The sequence below is a fragment of the Haemorhous mexicanus genome, chromosome 12, assembly GCF_027477595.1.
Source record: "Haemorhous mexicanus isolate bHaeMex1 chromosome 12, bHaeMex1.pri, whole genome shotgun sequence".
Lineage (NCBI taxonomy): Eukaryota > Metazoa > Chordata > Aves > Passeriformes > Fringillidae > Haemorhous > Haemorhous mexicanus.
The window spans coordinates 5,291,323-5,309,796 of NC_082352.1; the positions used below are offsets into that span (position 1 = coordinate 5,291,323).

The following is an 18,474-nucleotide window of genomic DNA, read 5'->3' on the forward strand; positions in this document are numbered from 1 at the left end:
TGTACATTTGCTTTAATTAAAAGCCATCACAAAAGTTATTGGCTCTGTGGAGTTGCAGTGACTTTGGTAAGGGCACAGTGGGGCCCATTACAGCTGGAGTTTATATTGTTCTCTGGTGTCCAGGGAGGGTAAAATGCAGCTCGAGTGTGTTAGGGCAGACATTGCTAGAATACTTTTTTACTCAACTGGTTTGGCCACCATGGGCCTGTGTGGTGGTGTGGGCTCATTTCTGTCCTGATTACCCTGGTGTTTGGGAATGCTTGGGTGGCAGGGATAGAGCATTTCCCATTGTTATATGTCCTGTTATTATTTCTCTGCTATTGTGCACAGAGAGCTGCTTAGTTCTCGAAACAAAAGGTGCCTGGCCAGTGTATCTAATATCAATGACCTTCACATGCAGGGCTGGGGGAACAGGACCCAAATTCTGTTTTGTTTCCTGGAAAGTGACCCATGCAAACTGTTACAAGTGACAAGTTCCTCAGGGGCTGGAGTGGGGCCAGTGTTATTTAATATATTCATTTACCACGTGGGTTAATGGATGGAATGGGTGGATTAGGTCAGAGATTAGGAAGAAGTGAGGCTGGGCAGGCCCTGGCACAGGGTGCCCAGAGCAGCTAGGGCTGCCCCTGGATCCCTGGCAGTGCCCAAGGATGGCCAGGTTGGACACTGGGGCTGGGAGCAGCCTGGGACAGTGGGAGGTGTCCCTGCCACTGTTCCTTTTTCCTGTATTTACAATGCTTGATGTTATAAAAACATGTCAATGTATAAAATACGTTGGTGTTCTGGTTAATTTTATGTTGGAAATAGAAAGATCTTTCCATGTTAAAATGGAAGTTCCTAATTATTACCTCAGTAATATTTTTTATTTTTAATTTACAATAATTAATTCATTGTGGTGGCAGCAATTTATATGCCAAGAAGGAGGAATAAAAAAATAATCTATTGGGTTTTCTCTTTCTGTCTGAGGTCTCATTATCTGTGCAAGTTTATTATTTACTACCCCAGAATAGTGCTGTTGTGAAATGTGCAAGAATATTTGAGATTTGTTGTATGATAGGGCTGAATTGAATTGAATTGGATCTAAGTAACTGCAAATGTGGCTGGTTTCATCTTTATCAGCTTATCTAAGCTTCTGCACTTAAAGGCTTCTGTCAGTTCAAAGCACAGGCACTGCTTGGTTGAACAGAGCTAAACTATGGTAGCACTTCTTAGCCTTTCAAAAATAATTCTAATTTTAATTCAAACATATGTACTACAGAACTTGGAGGAGTTTAGATATGCATCAATTAAAAATTCCTTTCTGTTTTTACAAAATAAGGAGGCACAAAAAAAGGAAACATATCAAAGCTCTTGAAGTTTAATTTTAGTTTTCTCAAAAAACGTGTCTTCTTTCCATGTGAACAAATGTAATCGAGTTCTTTCCCCATTCCCTTGCTGAAAATAAAAAAAAAAATCATTAAAATAAACATTGGATTTCAGTTTAGGGATAGACAAAAATTTGCTACTCCAGAGCATACTGAGATATCTGAGTGCACTTCTGCTTCTGAAATGATGGCAGAGCCTACAAGTGCAGCAGGATTAGAATGGCCTCATTTTTTTTTTCTTTTTTTTTTTTTCTTTTTTTTCTTTCTTTGGGTTTTGGTTTGTTTGCATCTCCAATTTTGATAGTTTTTACTTCACCTGGACACCGTGGCACGTTCAGAGCAGAGCCGAACCTTTCGATTGCATTTTTCACAAAGGGCTGAAATATGGGCCAGATATGGATCACAAATAGATCCCTTCTAAAAGAGCATCAAATTTATGGCTGGAGATTTCCACAGAGAGAGCAAATTCAGCCTAATTCATTTGCTAGTGAAATATATTCAAAGCAATCCCAGAAAGGGCTGTGCACAGCAATGGCTGGGTGTGTGCATCAAGACTTGTAACCCAAAATCTTTTGGCCAAGGTAGGCTCTGTGAAAGATGAACAGGAAGAAATTATTAGGAAGAGACCGTTAAAGAACTAAGGAGATCTCAGGTCTGATAATTTCTTTTCCTTTCCCAAAACTTTGTCCATCAGATTTCACACTCCTGTGTGGTATTTGCCATTTATGAAAACTTGACCCTTAAAGATATCCTGTATAAGGTGAGAATATGTTTTGAAAATGTAATATTGTCATTTCTGGAAAAAACAGGCAGTTGGATCCCCTGTAGTGTTTGTGCACTCAGCCTGGGGTGGTCAGAGCCAAGGGATTATGCCCAGGATGCTGCCTGTGGTGCCTTGAGATCAGTGCTTGACCCTGAGGAAGGGATCCTTCATCCATGGTGGCCCTGTCCCCCTCCCTGTGGTGCAGTCACAAATCCCAGATGGGTCTCAGAGAAAGCAGCAGGATGTTCCCTTATGCACAGTGCCCCAAATGATGGGAAACAAAATAGGGAAAAAAAAAGAAGAAAACAAAACTCGAGAGATTGGTTTGAGCATGTGAGTCCTTGACACCAGGGGGTGACCCTGTCACTTGGCAGTCTCTGAGCACAGGGATCAATTGTGCCCATCCTTCCCTGAGCCTCCTGCATGTGCTCCATGTTCCCTGGCACCTGTCAACATGTCTATTGATTTCCACTGATGTTTGCTGGGGGAAAATTATTGCCTTCACAGGAGAGATTTCTCTGTGCTCATCATGGATTGCTGAGGAACTGGAAGGGACTCCTGTCACTGGAATGATGTAATGCAATCTAGGAGGAGACAATATGGGGATGTTTGTCATCCTGTGATGCTGCTCAAAGATTTTCATTACAAACTACAAAAAAAGTAATAAATTAAAGGCTTTTCTAAATCCTACACAGGAAGAAGTTCAGTAGGTATTCTGCACATGGAATTTACTCCAATCTCAACTCTCCCTGCTGGGATTATTTATTCAAATTGTGCAGAGAGATGCTGAGTCATAGTTGTGACATCCTTTATCACAGACCCACAATACACAGTTTTGTTTGTTAAGATATACTAATAGGAGATATCCTGATCTGTACAACTCAGGAGCACAATCTAAGATGTTACTTTGGAGTTAAACTAGTATGTACTAGATAAATGATTAGGATGTGGTTACTTAGCTTCTGTTAATTTGAAGCCAGGTGACAAGAGGCTCAATGTGAGTTACCAGTGGTGCTGCAGCAAAGAAAGCCACCAGGCTGCTGAGTCACACCAGCAAGGGCATCACCAGCAGAGACAGAGTCATTGTCCCTCTCCTGGATAATGTTGGGAGTCTTGGGCTCAGTTTTGGTCCCTGCTATGCAAAAAAGAGGTGGACAGGCTGGAGAGGGCCCAGAGAAGTGCCACAAAGGTAATCCAAGGGCTGGGAAGCTGCTATACAGGGAAAGGCTGGGAGCACTGGGTTCAGCCTTCAGAGAGGAAGGGTTAGGGGAGAACTCCACTGTGTTCCAGTATTTAAATGGCAGCTGCAAGGAAGATCTTAGAACCATGGATCAGCCTGACTTGGAAGGATCACAAAGATTATCCTGTTCTACCCCTGCCATGGCAGGGACACCTCCCACTGTCCCAGGTCACTCCCAGCCCCAGTGTCCAGCCTGGCCTTGGGCACTGCCAGGGATCCAGGGGCAGCCCCAGCTGCTCTGGGCACCCTGTACTAGGGCCTGCCCACCCTGCCAGGGAACAATTCCTTTCTAATCTCTAAACCAAACCTGTCAGATTGGAGCCATTCCCCTTTTTTTACCAAGAGTCACATGGAAAACATGAGGGGTAATGGGTAAAATTTCCTGGGAATATTCTGCCCAGGGAAGTGGTGGATTCCCCAACACGGGGTATTTCTCAGACTCAGCTGCACAGGCTGAATCTGGAAATCTGGACCATGCTGTCTAGACCATGCTTTCACCATGCTCTGGCCAATAGAGGTTGAATCAGATGACCTTTGAGGTCCCTTCCATCCTGCTGTTCTATGACTCCATGAAGAGTTTAAAGCACTCAATAAGATGAATATTTGCTGTCCACTCCCGAGTCGAATGCCAATTCTTGTTTATGACATTATAAAGTTAAAAAGAAAGTCCAATAATTGTCTCCAGCAGACTCATTTGCATTATTTCCTCCTAGTAATTACATGAACAATGGGGATTCTCTACCTAAGAGCAAAATACATGTTGATCTGTATGTGCTGAAATATAATCACAGCAAATGTGTTTTAATTATGTGCAGAAGTAAAGGCACGGCAGAAAGCTGCTCTAATATCGACAGAATTAGTCACCACCTAAAAGGACTAAAACATTAAAATAAAGCTGGTTCTAATAAAGAAAATAATTAAATTATGATAAACAAATGAAGTGAAATTGCTTTATTTTTGTTGGAAGGAAAGGTTTAATTGGGGGATTTGTGTAGGCAGTAGGGATGGCTTTGCTTTTAAAGGAAATAAGAATTTAATTCTCCTAGAACTTGAGTGCTGTTTCTGAGATAAATGACAGATTTTCATTTCGTGTGCAGTTGAAAAGTTGAGGAGAAAAGATACTTTTGTGTCACTCAAAATACAAACTCTAAAAATACCAAAAAATGTTTTGGGGTAGGCATAGCATTTTAATTAGATGAAAATGAGACCCCTTACATGATAACAAAAAAAAAAAATCATTTAAAAGGAAGCATTCTATTTACATTTTAAACATACTCACAAAGAGAAACACTTAAGAAGAATAAAATTATTGCATATGAAGGTAAATTTATAAAAAGCTTCTCAATGAAAAATGACATTGAAGAAAGCAACATTTTGAGAAAAAATACTGCCTTGGTCCTTCTCTAAACTCTTTTTTTCCTAAATCAACTTTTTAGTAGTATGAATGGTTGGTGTCACTGAATGTCATTCTTCTCCTGAAAAAAAAAAAAAAATATATAATATATATAAGTGAAAAAAAATCTATGCAGCTCCAAGGGTAAGGCTGGTATTTTGGGGGTGTCTTCTTGGTGATCTGAGCAGCCATCCTCAGGACCTTTAAGTGCTCAGTTTGTTCTCTGTTGGGCCTCCATTTCTGTGAGAGTTTCCCCAGCAGTGGAATGGGCAGATGATTTTTGCTTAGCAGTGGAGATGTTCTCTTGGTTACTGTGGTGACACATTTGGCACTGTGATGTCCCTGTATTCTCAGATCTGGATGTTGATAAGGTCCCCTTGATTGCTGGAAGACAAATAGAAGGGTTGTTCTGGTCTGTGGGAAGCTGGGAGTCAATTGCTGCTGTTCAGGATGTGTGATCACTCAGCTCTGCACCCCAGGGCTGGACGACATGGCCACTCTGATGATGACTCTCTTTGCTTGGACTATCAACATAAAGTGTCACTTCTAGAAGGGAATCAAGCCAGAAGAGAGCTTTAGCCATAGGCAGGGAGGGGAAACTAGCTTGGCAGGAAGATTCAAGGCAGAATAAATAAAGTCTGGGAGTATTCTTAGCAAAAAAAACACAGTCACTCTTGAATAGAATGGTATCCAAGTCAGGTATTGTTTCTGGGAAAAAAAAACCCAACAACTCAGAGGCTCCATATCCATCTCTTCTGCAGTCAGAGAAGGTATTGAAATCCATGTGATCTCTGCAGAATTGTAGCCTGCCTTACAGAATGTAACTCTGTGTTCTTCTTGGTTTCAACCAGCTGCTATCCTGATTTCCTTTCATGCAGATTTTCTGGAAAAGCTTCTTCCCACCAAGCAACTCCCCCATCCCTCTGAAGGTGAGGGATTGCTTCTCCAGTGCTTCCCCACAGGCCTGAAAATTCAGGAATTGTCAAATCTCTTGTAGACAAGAGCAGGAAATGGAAAGAAATGTAATTATCAAATGTAAAACTCTCCAGGTAACCCTTAGAGTGAATATTTTCACAAGCATTCTTGGACTATTGGGGCATTTTTCCTCTTTGCTGAAGACTGTGGTTTGTTTGGTTTTATTAAAAGAAAGGAAAAAGAAAAGATTCAACCATCTTGTAATGAATAAACTGGCATCTGGAAGTTAAATATTCTCAGCTTCATTTTCTGTGGCAAGATTTAAATTGCTTAACACTCCTGTAACTTTTTTCTCCACGTGTTTTAGGAGCCATATGCTTGGTATTTATTTTCTTTTGTTTCTTCCTGCTTTGCCATGTATTTACCCCAGATATTTCTATTTCTTAGCTGTTTTCAGCATCCAAACTGGCTGATATTTGTCCTTTGAGTTTCACTACCAGTGCCCCTTTGGAAATACATTTCAGCAGATAGAAGAAAGCTGAGATATGAGGATTATTTTTTTCTTGTGACAATATAGCATAATTTAGCTGGAGGCTTTTTACATTTTGCTCTATTATCCATCACCTAATCTGCATAACCTCATTCCTTTTTATTAGTAAGGGACAGATGTTAGACTTGGAACTATTTAATTCTTATATAAAAGTTATTTTTGAGGGATGAAAAGTAAGTACACTGCATGGAATACAATTTCACTATAATTTTTCATTTTGCCTTAAAAACAGAGATTCTTTTTAGATCTAGAGAATGGTTAGAATTAATGTGATGTTCCTCTAAACTGTTTAGAACTGGTCTGAATTGAGACCAGAGTGGCAAACTGCAAGTGAGGTTTAAAAAGTTCCAGATCAGCTGTAAGAAATTCCAGGTATTCATGGATCTGGTGGCACTGGACCTTTAAATGGGGATTTCCATCCATCCTTCTGGATACCACAGTCTCCACAAACGGGGTCAATCTGTAAGGGGCTGCTTGTGTAACACCTGAAACCTAAGAATTTTCTGGTCTTTCTGAATTCTTTCACAGACATGGACCTGTTTGTTAAACCTGCATATCAATAATATATGAAACCAAAGCAGAATATATAACTGACCCAGGAGCTCTGCTTTTCTTATGGATTTCTCTGCTATTATTGGGAATGTCAGTGCTGCAGTCCCACAGAATTGCTGTGTGCTTTCTCTTGGGTTTTGTGCTGGTTAGAAGTGCAGGGTTTCATTCAACCTAATTATTCTGTCTTGAAAATAATTCTTGAGCTTGTTGTAGCACTGCATTCACACTTCCTCATCACACAGTCAGGAAAGGAAAGGAGACTGGGGAACCCAGGGGGTTTCCCTGCTCAGCCCCCTTGCCAGCCCTGCTGCTGTATAATCAGCAGCAGTTATGCACCAGGCTGGAGAAAATGATGGCTCCAAGCATTCCTGTCCTTCTGCCTTTTCCTGAGAGCAGCTACCAGTGAGTGCACTTGGCACAGCTGAGACAGGCAGCTCTGGGCCAGCTGGTGAACACTCACCAAGCCACAGAGCACGGGTGAGGTATTTAAATAGCCTGGCATTTTTAGTGTGGGTGGAAAAATAATTTGGTTTAATGCTGCTGTGATTGTGATTTCTGACTGGCCGTGGTTCCAGCCCGTCTCAAAACAGAGTAACCTTTGATGAGCCAAGATATGTTTGTTAACTCAATCAGTTTTTGTGTCAGAATATTCCTGACAAGACTAACCAAGAGTGCATTTGACACTGCTGATATTTTGTTGAAGAACTTCATGCAGCAGATTAGCTTTTCCCATCAATGTCCATTTGCATACCCAATAGTCCCATCTCCATAGGCAAACAAAACATTCCATCTCCTATATCCTGAGTAAATGTAAAAAGGCAGCTTTACTGACTTGATAAATAATCTCAAACATTTTACTTCAAGGTCTTGCTATTTTCAACACTTTATTATCTACTAGTCAAATAATTGTTAATCTCATTATTTATCTCATTTGTATGGAAGTCACTTCCACCTCTATTAGTTATCAGAAAAAGTATAAAAAATAAACTTGTAGGCCAGTGGTAAACTCTGACTTTAGTTGGGCTATAAATTGTGGACTCACAATATGAATTAATAACTAGATATTAGTTGTGAAGGGGTTTTTTTGAGGGCGTGTCTTTTCTTCTGTATCATTCTTACAAGTCTTTGTGCTTCTCAGAGAGTTTTGTCCCTTCAGATCTGAGACAGAGGCTCCTACTGAGGTGCTTGGATCAGGCCCTAAAACCATTCAAATTAAAAAGAAAAACAATCTCAGGACTAGAAATTTGTGAAGACATTCAGCTTAGTTTTTCTGATGAGTTTGACTCATACTGAATCCATAGGTGGCAACTGCAGAAATTAGCCAATGTCTTAGAAAGTTTTGGGGTTTTTTTCCCCAAACTATGTATTTTGAGCTCATTCTTCCTTGTCTCTGGTTTTGAAGCAGGGAAGGTGAAAAAAACCCATTTGCTATTTCCCCATCAACAGAGGAGAGTGAGGTAAGCTGGGGAAGGCTCCAGCACGCAATGTAAGAGTCCTTGTGACAGCAAGGACCTCTATGTGTTATTGCAGTACAGATAATTAATAACCATTATTTACAGCTCAGTACTGACTGCACTTGTCCCCTGCCCGGCTGCCATTTGGTGCTCTCAGCAGATTTCCCTCAGGAAGTTCAGCAGAAACAGCAGGAACCTTCATAAGATATTTGGATTTTGTTTCATTCTTGTATCAAGGGTATTATTTGGATCATTTAAGAGCTCAGCTTCATTTTTCAGTATTGTACCTCTTCTTCATCTTTTGAAAGGTGGCATTTCTGTGGGCTTTTTATCCTGAGCACACATTTTATTAGAGAACCCTCAGTGAAGTCTTTGGAGATCTTAGAAGTTCTCCCTCATGCAGCTGTTTCCCTCTTTTGTTGTTCCTTTTATGGAATTTATGTTCTCCAGTGGGCAGCCTGATGATCAGTTCTTTGAAGGAGAGGTGAACACACATCCTGTGTACTTGAAAGGTCATCAGAAATCATTATTTAGCCTTATATACCTCAAGTTTGTAAGAAATTCTCAGGGTCCAGCCCTGGGCCAGCACAGGGGGGACCTGGGGCTGCTCAGAGAGCCCAGAGGAGGCTCCAGGGTGAGCAGAGGGATGGAGCAGCTCTGCTGGGAGGAAAGGCTGGCACAGCTGGCATTGCTCACTGCACAGGAGAAGCTTTGGCTGAGCTCAGGGTGGCCTTGCAGGGCCTGAAGGAGGTGCAGGAAAGATGGAGAGAGACAATTGCCAAGGGCTGGAGGGCCAGGAGCCAGGGAATGGCTCCCAGTGCCAGAGGGCAGGGCTGGGTGGGATCTTGGCAATGAGGAATTGTTCCCTGGCAGGGTGGGCAGGCCCTGACACAGGGTGCCCAGAGCAGCTGGGGCTGCCCCTGGATCCCTGGCAGTGCCCAAGGATGTCCAGGTTGGACACTGGGGCTGGGAGTGACCTGGGACAGTGGGAGGTGTCCCTGCCATGGCACTGGATGGGCTTTAAGGTCCCTCCCAACCCCACCCATTCTGGGATTCTGTGATTCTTTGCCTGCTGTCTTTACCATAGTGAGTATCCTCTCCTTCCAGGGGAATGCAGGACAGCTGCTCACCTGTCCTTCCTGCAAGGAGCATTAGGGACAGCAGGGAACAGCTGAATGGGAACAGGGCCATGTGGGGTTTGGGCTGTTCCCTGCTCACAGAGTGCTACGAGCTCCCCCCAGCTTGTGTGGGCAGAGCAAACCACAGTGATTCAGCCTTCATTAAATTAGTGCAGATGTCTCCTGCAGCCTCCCACAGGAGTCTTTCCATGAGCTCAGACAATTTGGATAAAGGTCTAGACTAAATCATTGCTAAGTCTATATGGATTCTGGCTGGATCAGGATTGACATATGTTACACACTTCCAGCTCCACGTACACTGATTTGTATACAAGTTGGCTGTATCCATGCTGAGCCTGAGCTTCTGTTTTGATGGGATGCTGACCCCAGATTTTGGATGTTTGGAAGGTAGCTCAGGTGATCACAGGTAGCTCAGGTGCTTATAAATAGACATAAATACTCTGAACACTTCCCACACTTATAGCACTGCTAATTTTGCTTCCTTTGAAACAAATTAGGTTATCTGATGTGTCAAAAAAAGGTGATAATTGTCCCTGAGACTCGAGTCTCCAAATGTCCTGGGCAGGGACTGCAGGGCTCAATACAAGTTGCTAGAGGATCAGAGGTAATACATCAGTAGGAATGAAACCCTGCTGGAGCAGGCGCAGTGCTTCATTTCTGCATATTTAATACTGTCGATGTGTAATGGTTTGTGCATCCTCTCCCTGCTCAATTCTTCCAGAAAAGCATTAACAAAGGCAGAAGCAATGATCTTTCTCTAGTGGTTTAAGGAATATTTCAAATTTAATGGTGTTGCAAATTGATTGCATTATGAGAGACATAACCTTTGCGAGAGGGTTGGTAAGAAATTCACAGGAATGCATGACTTAGTGGAAATGCATGGGAAATTACATTAGGAAGCTTTGGAGACCACACAAGTGATGAGGCAAATAACTCCTTGTGAAACTGCATGAAATGATAATAACTAGTTTCAACCAGGTTCCTCCAAATAACTTACAATTCTGCATGAGTTATCCCTAATAAACATCCAACTGCAAGAAAAGAGGGAAAAATAATCAAATTATCCTCATGTTACATCTATTCATTCTGATGTATGACACTCTGATGTTGCTATGTAATTGCAAAGCGAGCAGCTCTGAAGAGCTGGCTCTGGTTTGTTTGACATCTCATAAGGAGTTTGTTTTGTAGCATTTCCTAGTTGTGTTTATTTTCACATTCTAAGTAATTTGAACGATATTTCAAGTAAGAAAAAATTGCTACTGCACCCCTGTGAACAGTTCACAGGTTAGTGTGAGTGCACTAGAAATCAGTCATATTGTCACCTGTAAGCAGATAGTTTATAAGAGAAGCAATATGTAAGTACCCACAATTTAATTTTTCAGCTCTCTTTATTTCACTGTTACCTTCTCAACAGCTTTCAATTTTAGCTCGAGCTGGCTGCAGAGCTGATGTTTATATTTCTGCACTGTAGCTGTGTTTGACAGCCAATTGCTAGAGAAGAGCTTTCTATTTGCACTGCCAACTTTACACATTATGTGGTTTTAGACGGTACTTACTTCCTTGTTCAGACACTGAAGGATGTTAAGCAGTAATCTTAAATTTGAAAAATTACCTTCCAAAAAAAAAAAAAAAGGCATTTTACTGCTTTCAGGCTGGTTTTATTAAATATTATTAGCAGAAGACATCCTGCATGGATTTGAAATTCTTTTATTAAAAAGGAAGACAGGTTAAATATATTATCTCTGGGACCCTCCCAATCATTTTGAGCAAAACATGAGAAGAACCCAGGCTGGTGAAAGCAGCTAAAAGCAGGGCCTTGAAGGATTTTTTCATGACAGCTAAATATGTTTAAATAAATAGAAATATCTTCTCTGCTTTGACCACTCTGGCCTGTTGTACTTTTCTGTGCCTTGGCTGATCTAGGCTCTAAGCTTGTCTAGTTTGGCAGATTTTGTAAGCAGCCTTCAAATTACTGCTGTGCCTACGTAGTGATTAACTTTTTTATTCCTCTTCTGCCATCCAAAGACTATGTGTTCTGAGCTATGGCTTTGACATTCACTTGAGGAAATAATTTCAACAACACAAAGAAGTCTTGGTGCTCAACTGCAGTGAACTCTGGGCCTGAGAATGAAGCCTGGCAAGTTGTAATGAGCTTTTAAGGAGGAAAGGAAAAATGCAGCTCAAACAACAAGGCAGAAAAGCTCAGAACATGGTGAATAAGATGATGATGATTAAATGGACGACAGAGTAGGATTTGGGATGTGGGAACTGCTGAGCTTCTGGCTAGCCTGTGGAATGGGAATTCCTGCAGCTTATGGTTTTGTACAGCCAACTCCTTATTTTGTCTGTATTGAGGATGGATCATCAAGTTAGCCTCTGCTGGCAATAAAATTGACAGCCCAAAGGAAAGAGCCCACTGAAGTCATTCCTGGAGGCTTCACAAGCCTTACATGTAGCAAAAAACTACAGCATAGTTTGTGTCCAAGACTGACAAGCTGGAGGAGGGAGCAAATGGCTTTGCTGCTCTTTCTCTGAGTTGGGAAGGGAGTGACAAGTGCAGGAGGAGGCACTGTTAATTATAATGCCTGAAGCACTGGAATTGTTAATGTAAGAGCTTGACCCCAAACAGTGGGAGATGACAGACACTTTTTTCCCCCCATAAAGACACAAAAGAGGGAATGTGTTTTACAAGACTAAAGCTGCATGAAATTTTTGAGGCTCTCTGTGCCCAGCTCTCAGATCTCCTGTGGTGAACCACTGTTCACTGTAGATGAAATAATAGGGAAGTAAATGAGATGGGAAAGGATTCCTCTTTGGCAGCGTGGCACAACTTCATCTCATGCTTCCAAGTGTCAGGAACAGTTGGGTTAAAAAATCCAGAGCTGCTTCCAGGAGCGGTGTGTGCTGGAACAGGGGAAAGGAACAGCAGTCTGGCTTCAGAAATAGTTGCATGAACTCCCAGCTGGGCAGAGAGCCAGCTACAAAAAGGTGCCAGCCATCTGAGGCCACTTGACACGGGACATTTGGGCGTTGAGGAGCCGCGGGAAGCGGGGACTGGAGGCGTCAGGCCAAGCTGCGGTGGGACAGGGTCAGGTGTGGCACGGCGCTCTCAGGACAGAAGGGAAGACAGATGGTATTCCCAAATGCAAAGGGCCAAGGCCAGAGCTAGGCAAACAGAAAGCTTTAGATATCATCTGGCTGAACATAAGGACTCAGAAGCAGCAAGGTAGGTGAGGAATGCGTGCAGGAGAAATCAGGCTGAGAGCGGGGTTCGGGTGGGAGCAAAGCACCTTGTCCTTGTCACCATCACAGCCGCAGGTGGGGCTGGGGAGCTGGGGGAGGCTTTGCATCTGGGGACGGGGTTTGTTCCTTCCTAGGCTGTTCCCCTGCCAGGGGGAACACAACAGTGAAACAGCACCAGAAACACCTAAAAATTCTAATTGCAAATTGGTATGGAGATAAATGCATGAAGCTGTCTAAGAATGGCTTGAGTAGTCCCACGGTCTGGATGTTTTTTCCTAATGTGAGTCTTTGTGAGACTGAATGTGGGTTTATCTCTTCCTCTGTTCCTCCCATCTGTAAAAACAAGTAGGGCTGTATTTTTTTTCTCCCAAGACATTAAACAAAATTAGATATTAAAGATTGTTAAATCAGCCTGGTGAGGAAGGCAATAAATGATACAGAAAAGACCAATGGCAGTGTGACCAGGAAGGATTCAGATCAAGATTCAGGCAGGTTCCTGAGCTTTTTCCTTACATCAGCTGGTCATAGTCAGTGGATTAAAATAACCTGGCTGTTAGAACCCAGGCTTGTCAAACAGCAGATCACTTCAGTGTACTGTGGGATGATACCAAAAGGTAAGCAATGAAAAGTCATTTGTGCACAGTTGCAGCATAAATATAAACAGAGACAAAATTAGCAAATCAAATAGAATAAAAAAGCAGTAGCAAAGAAGAAACAGAAACATAAAAGAAGCCATCTGGAATCAAAGATACTCAAATGACATGGTAGGAAACTGAGGCAGACAAAAGCAGAGATTACACTCTTAAATGAAATTGTTAGGGAAATTATTGCTTTAATTCCCTTTGAATCTGGTTATGAAACTGCAGCTGAGAAGTGTGAGCAGTAATGTTTTCTGACAGTTACTCCAGAGGCTTCAACTTACATGATTCCTGGATCTTAAATGGAACCTTTGTCATCCAAGGACATGTCTGTTTCCCTTCTGAAAGTGTTCCAAGGACTGACATTATGTCAAGAGCATCAGCTCTGTGCCCCAATTTGTCATTACTCTGAATAATAATGCAGAATATTTGATTCTCTTCTTCCCCATTGTGCACTTATAATTCCCATTACTAAAGATGGGACCAGGCTATCCACTGAGAAAATGAAAGATTGAAATATTAAATTGAAATTAAATTCACTTTATTAATTCTGTGCTGCGTGGAAGTGAATCAAATCTATTTATAATAGTTTAATTAGGAATGACTCTTTAAACTCGGGTCAACAATAAATATCTTCATTGTCCATGATGTGTCAGAGCACATCAACAATACCCAGAAAAACTTTCAGTAACTCCTAAAGAGGTTCATGTGGTTAGGAAAAAAACTTCCCTGCAAAGCCATGTACAGAAAGCAACACCTGAAGAGTAAGGTGCATTACAGTTTTTGAAAGCATTTTGAAGCCCAGCATACAGGTTTTGATATATATATATAAAATGGTTGTAAAAGTCACTAAAACCCTTCCATACTTTCACAGAATGAGTGAAAGCTTCTTAGAAGCCAGCAGTTTCAGAAAAGAGTCATAAAAAGCTGAAAATTCCATCTCAAAGTCCATTAAATGGGGTCTGCCTCATAAATGAGGAATTTTATTGCAAGGCAAAGGTAAAAAATGGAAGAAGAACCTGAAGCATTAGGACAGTGCTGGTGTCTGTGAGACATCAGGTGAAAATCAGTGAGGCACCCTTCAAAGAAAAGGTTCCAGAGTTAGGACAGGCAAGGGTGATGCAAATTTTAAAATGAAGTTTTAAGGGCAGATGATTCCTTTTCCCTTGAAACAAGAACGGGGTAATTCCCTTGTAATTACATGAGGATGAATTAATTACTTTCTAACAAACTCAAATAAAAACTTGACTACATAATACTGCCTTCTCTTGCCTTAATTAAAAATGTCCAGGAGCATTTTCATAGTGTGCAGATGCTTCCCCACATGAAATATCTCTACATTTATACTTTTTTTTTTTTTTACTGATACAAAGAAATTTGGATTACAGCTCCTCCCACTGATGAGGGATCTATTATGGGCTGTTGTGTATCAAGCTGTGCAGCAGCACCACACACCTGAGAGGGCTGGAAGTGCCCAATCCTCCTGCAGAGGAAAACCAACAGCTTTCTGCTCATCTGGGCATGGCCCAGCCCCAGGTGCAGGATGCACTCTCCTGATGGTGAACACATGGAACTCTTTGTGCTGAGCAGCCTGTTGCTTTGGCTGCCATGGGTTTGCCAGGTAGCTGAGTGAGGGCAGGTGAGACAGCTCCCATCTGCAGAGGAGGCTCTGAATCTGCTCAGAATTGCCAAGGAGCTTCACCAACCTCGCTCCCAGCCTTTGTCCATGCATTAATGCCTGGCTGAAAATGCAGTTTGGAGCCCAGGACTTGCTAAGAAAACCTTGTCTGAAATATGCTGAACAAAGTGTTATGGAATAGGAAAATTTAATAATAGTCCCACAGTCCTGGAGTTGTGTTTTAGTGCAGAGCTGTGTTTTACTTTTGTATCTGCAGAATGTAGAGGCTCTTAGAATCAGTTTCATCTCTGCAGTTTTTCTGGCATGGATTTTAATGATACATGTTTGCAATGTATGTACATGAAAGACTATAAATGCATTTTATACCCTTGGATAGTGTGTTGGCAAGACTTTTAGATGTGCATTAGTGAAAACAATGTTAATTTGGTGGCAGCACCCTGTGTGTGCTGTTCCTGTTAGTCCTGGCTTCACTAATTACCATCTGTATTATCAGATAGAACAGCAAAGGAATTAACAAAGATTAGAAGTTGCTCTAGTCTGAGGGTTCATTTGGAATGAAGGCAATTTTTTAGGGAAAAAAAATGATCTGTGCTGAGGCTACGGGGGAGATATTAGTAAGGTATTAATACAGGGCATCTGCATCACCATTAAAGCTCAGAGCTGGTCCAAAGTCACTCCTGTCTGCATAAATCCAGGCATGAAGTGGGTGATGGACCTGCATCTGCTGCTTTAAGAGACACAGGTGTGTGGATTTATAGTCCCCCAGGCAGGGCAGTGATGGAGGAAGATGATTTCACTTCCTTTGAAGTCTAATGAAGTGAATCTCACATAATGGAAGTGATTTTACCTCTCTCTGAACACGATGAGGTTCTCCAGTAAATGTGTTTGTTTGTTTTGGGGTGCTCTCTGGCAGTGGGACGCTGGGGCAGACACAGACATTTTCTGTTTCAAGCAGAAATTCTCGTTGCATCTGGATGTTGCTCTGAAAAAGGTCAGCTTTCAAGTATAGGTGCAGCAAATAAAGCTGCAGATGTGGAAAGCAGTTTCATATTTACATTTGTGAGGCTTTTTGAGCAGAAAGCACTATTCATTTCTCATGTTCATTATGCCCTTCTATCATTCACCTAGATCCTATATAATTATGTGTTTAATGATCTTCACCCTTCACACGAACACAGCTTGCTGAAGCTTGACTCTTGCAGTAAATTATCATTCATGTCTGGTAGGAGAGAGAAAATATTACTTGGGGAAAATGCTGTGCTATCTGACTTAAGATTTCAGTCTGTGATAGAACTTTGTAGTAGGTGATGATGACTTAATCTTAAATCTAAACAATAAAATGATTTTGGAGAAGTGGCTCTTCCAGAGGTAATTTGTTATCATATTTTGATATTAGAGTGTAAGGACTTCAAAACCCAGAAAAGTTATCCTAATTATTTAAGTCAGTTTGGATCTCCCCATAGATTGTTATAAATGACACATTTATGTCTTGTTTTTTTATTAAAGGATTTAAAAAAAAAAGAAAAAATATTTTCACTATAAATCTTTGGGTAAAAAAACTGATCTTCCACTCATCAGACTTAGTTTCAACTTTAATATTATAAAATGCTCCTATCTCTTGTACTTTATGTTTAGCCTTTTACCTTGTAGTGTTTCAAATAGCAATACTTGAATAACAAATAGTAATTCTTGCTTTTAATACAATGGAATTTAACTTATTTGAGGAAATCTTATTAATGGTAATCATAGATATTTTTATCATTTTATCTGTTGGTATATCACTGGAAATGCAAAGGTTTTATAGCTCTGCATTAATATCTACCAGAACTGATTTGGGAACCATGACTGCTGTTGGACATTATGGGTAAAACCTGAGATTACACAGCCAGCCTCTCTTACTTATTAGGAAATAGCAAATTCTAGAATGTTTAAGCCTTCTCAAATGTCTGTGTGGGATATCTGATTTATTCTTAAAACTTCAGATTTTAGCTTCTTATTGTGTGGCTGGGTGAGCTGAGATGTTCCCAGTTCCTGTGCTGAGCTGTGGGTGTCCAGACAATGCTGTGATATTACATCACTCTAACTCAGCTCTGAGCATGCTGCCAAAACCTTCATATGCAATGTTAATGCCATATAGATTTTATTCATGGAGCAAACAGATGCTTAAATGATAAACAATCTGTTTAAAACACAGATTCTGGATTGATCTTTACAGGCTCTGGGGCCCTGAAAATAAGGGTCATAAGGACAATAATCTTAAAGGCAAAGAGAGTTCTGTTAACTCTCTGAGCAGACCAAACTGTGACACCAACCAAGAGGAGAGGGCAGTAAATGAGGCTGATTGTTCTCAAGCAGGAGCTGATGGCAGGTGCAAAAAGAAAACCAGACTGAACTTTTGGAAAAGGGACTCAGCTGTCACTTGACATCTCTGTGTACGCTCCTGTGGGCTGGGTAGGAAGAGTGAACTGGATTGAGTCATGCATATTCACAGCTAAAGTGCTCTGAAAAAGTTGTTAAAACAATGGTGGGGTAATAAAATGCTGCCCAGCAAAACAGAGAGGATGAGTTTACACCTCGTGTGGTCCGTGGGAGTTGTGCCATTATTGCAGAGCAGGGAATGCACTGGTGGCCAGGATTTTGTGTCTGTAACAAACCAGATCAGCAGGGAAACCAGCCCTGGCTGCTGCTGTCCACTGTGCTCATTGCAACAGACAGAGCTTTGTGTTTGCTGAGCTCTTGAACAGCTGAATTCCTGAACAGGTGAGCTGCAGATGCAGCTGCTTGTGACCAGTTGTGGACAGAGGGACCTGCAGAGCCACTTGTGCCACAAGAATCTCCTGTGGTTGGGCTGTAGCTGGTGTTACAAGGCTTTTTCCACATCTATTTCAATATCCTAAAGCCAGCTCTCATTCTAAATGATGCTGCTGCCTGGCCCTGGCAACCCCTGCTACCAATTGAGAGTAAAATGCATAACCAGCAACAACTTCTGTTGAGCTGTCTGCACAGAATGGGCAAACAGGAAAAAGCCTTTAGTGCTGGTTGTAACTCATGCTGCAACCTAAGCAAGTTGGACTTATTTCCTTCAGACTGTCTTTTGTGAGGCAGAAATAAATAATGATAGATGCAAGTTACATTTTTAATGATGTTATTCACTTCTTATTGATCATATTGAGTGTGTTAGACCTAACAGTAAACAGAATTTAAACCCCTCTTACTGGGTATTCAAGTTATTACCCTGTATTTTTGAATGTGTTGACAGTGATACATATGATCCAACCAATTCCCATTCTCACAACTTAAAAATTATTGGAGATAATCTGATATTCAGTATTTGGCTCTGAGCCTACAAAAAAAAAATCAATGGAAGTCCTTTGTCCCCCGGTTTTTAATTAATAAAACCATTAAAAATAATGAATATATTTCTCATGCTGCTTCAGTTTATTATAATTCTCTCTTGTATTTTGAAAAGCCAAATACAAATTTAATACATTTTTTTTTCCTGATGGGGCTTTGAGGAGAATGGGAAGATATGTGCAAGGCTTCTTCTACCAGGGCATGTACTTTTGGAATAAAGATCTTAGAAC

The 18,474-nt window shown here is 41.3% G+C and overlaps 1 protein-coding gene across 4 annotated transcripts in view; it reads left to right on the forward strand.

The window, feature by feature from the left end:
• The window catches only part of CDH8 (cadherin 8), a 160,073-nt gene that overhangs the window by 37,916 nt on the left and 103,683 nt on the right, over positions 1–18,474 (forward strand). The window contains exon 1 of one of the 4 annotated variants that reach the window (XM_059856981.1): positions 12,355–12,596. The exons of the other annotated variants lie outside the window; for them this stretch is intronic. The gene's annotated coding sequence lies outside the window, so the exon portion shown is untranslated. Of the gene's footprint in view, positions 1–12,354; positions 12,597–18,474 lie in introns of those variants that run through there. 4 annotated transcript variants of the gene reach the window in all.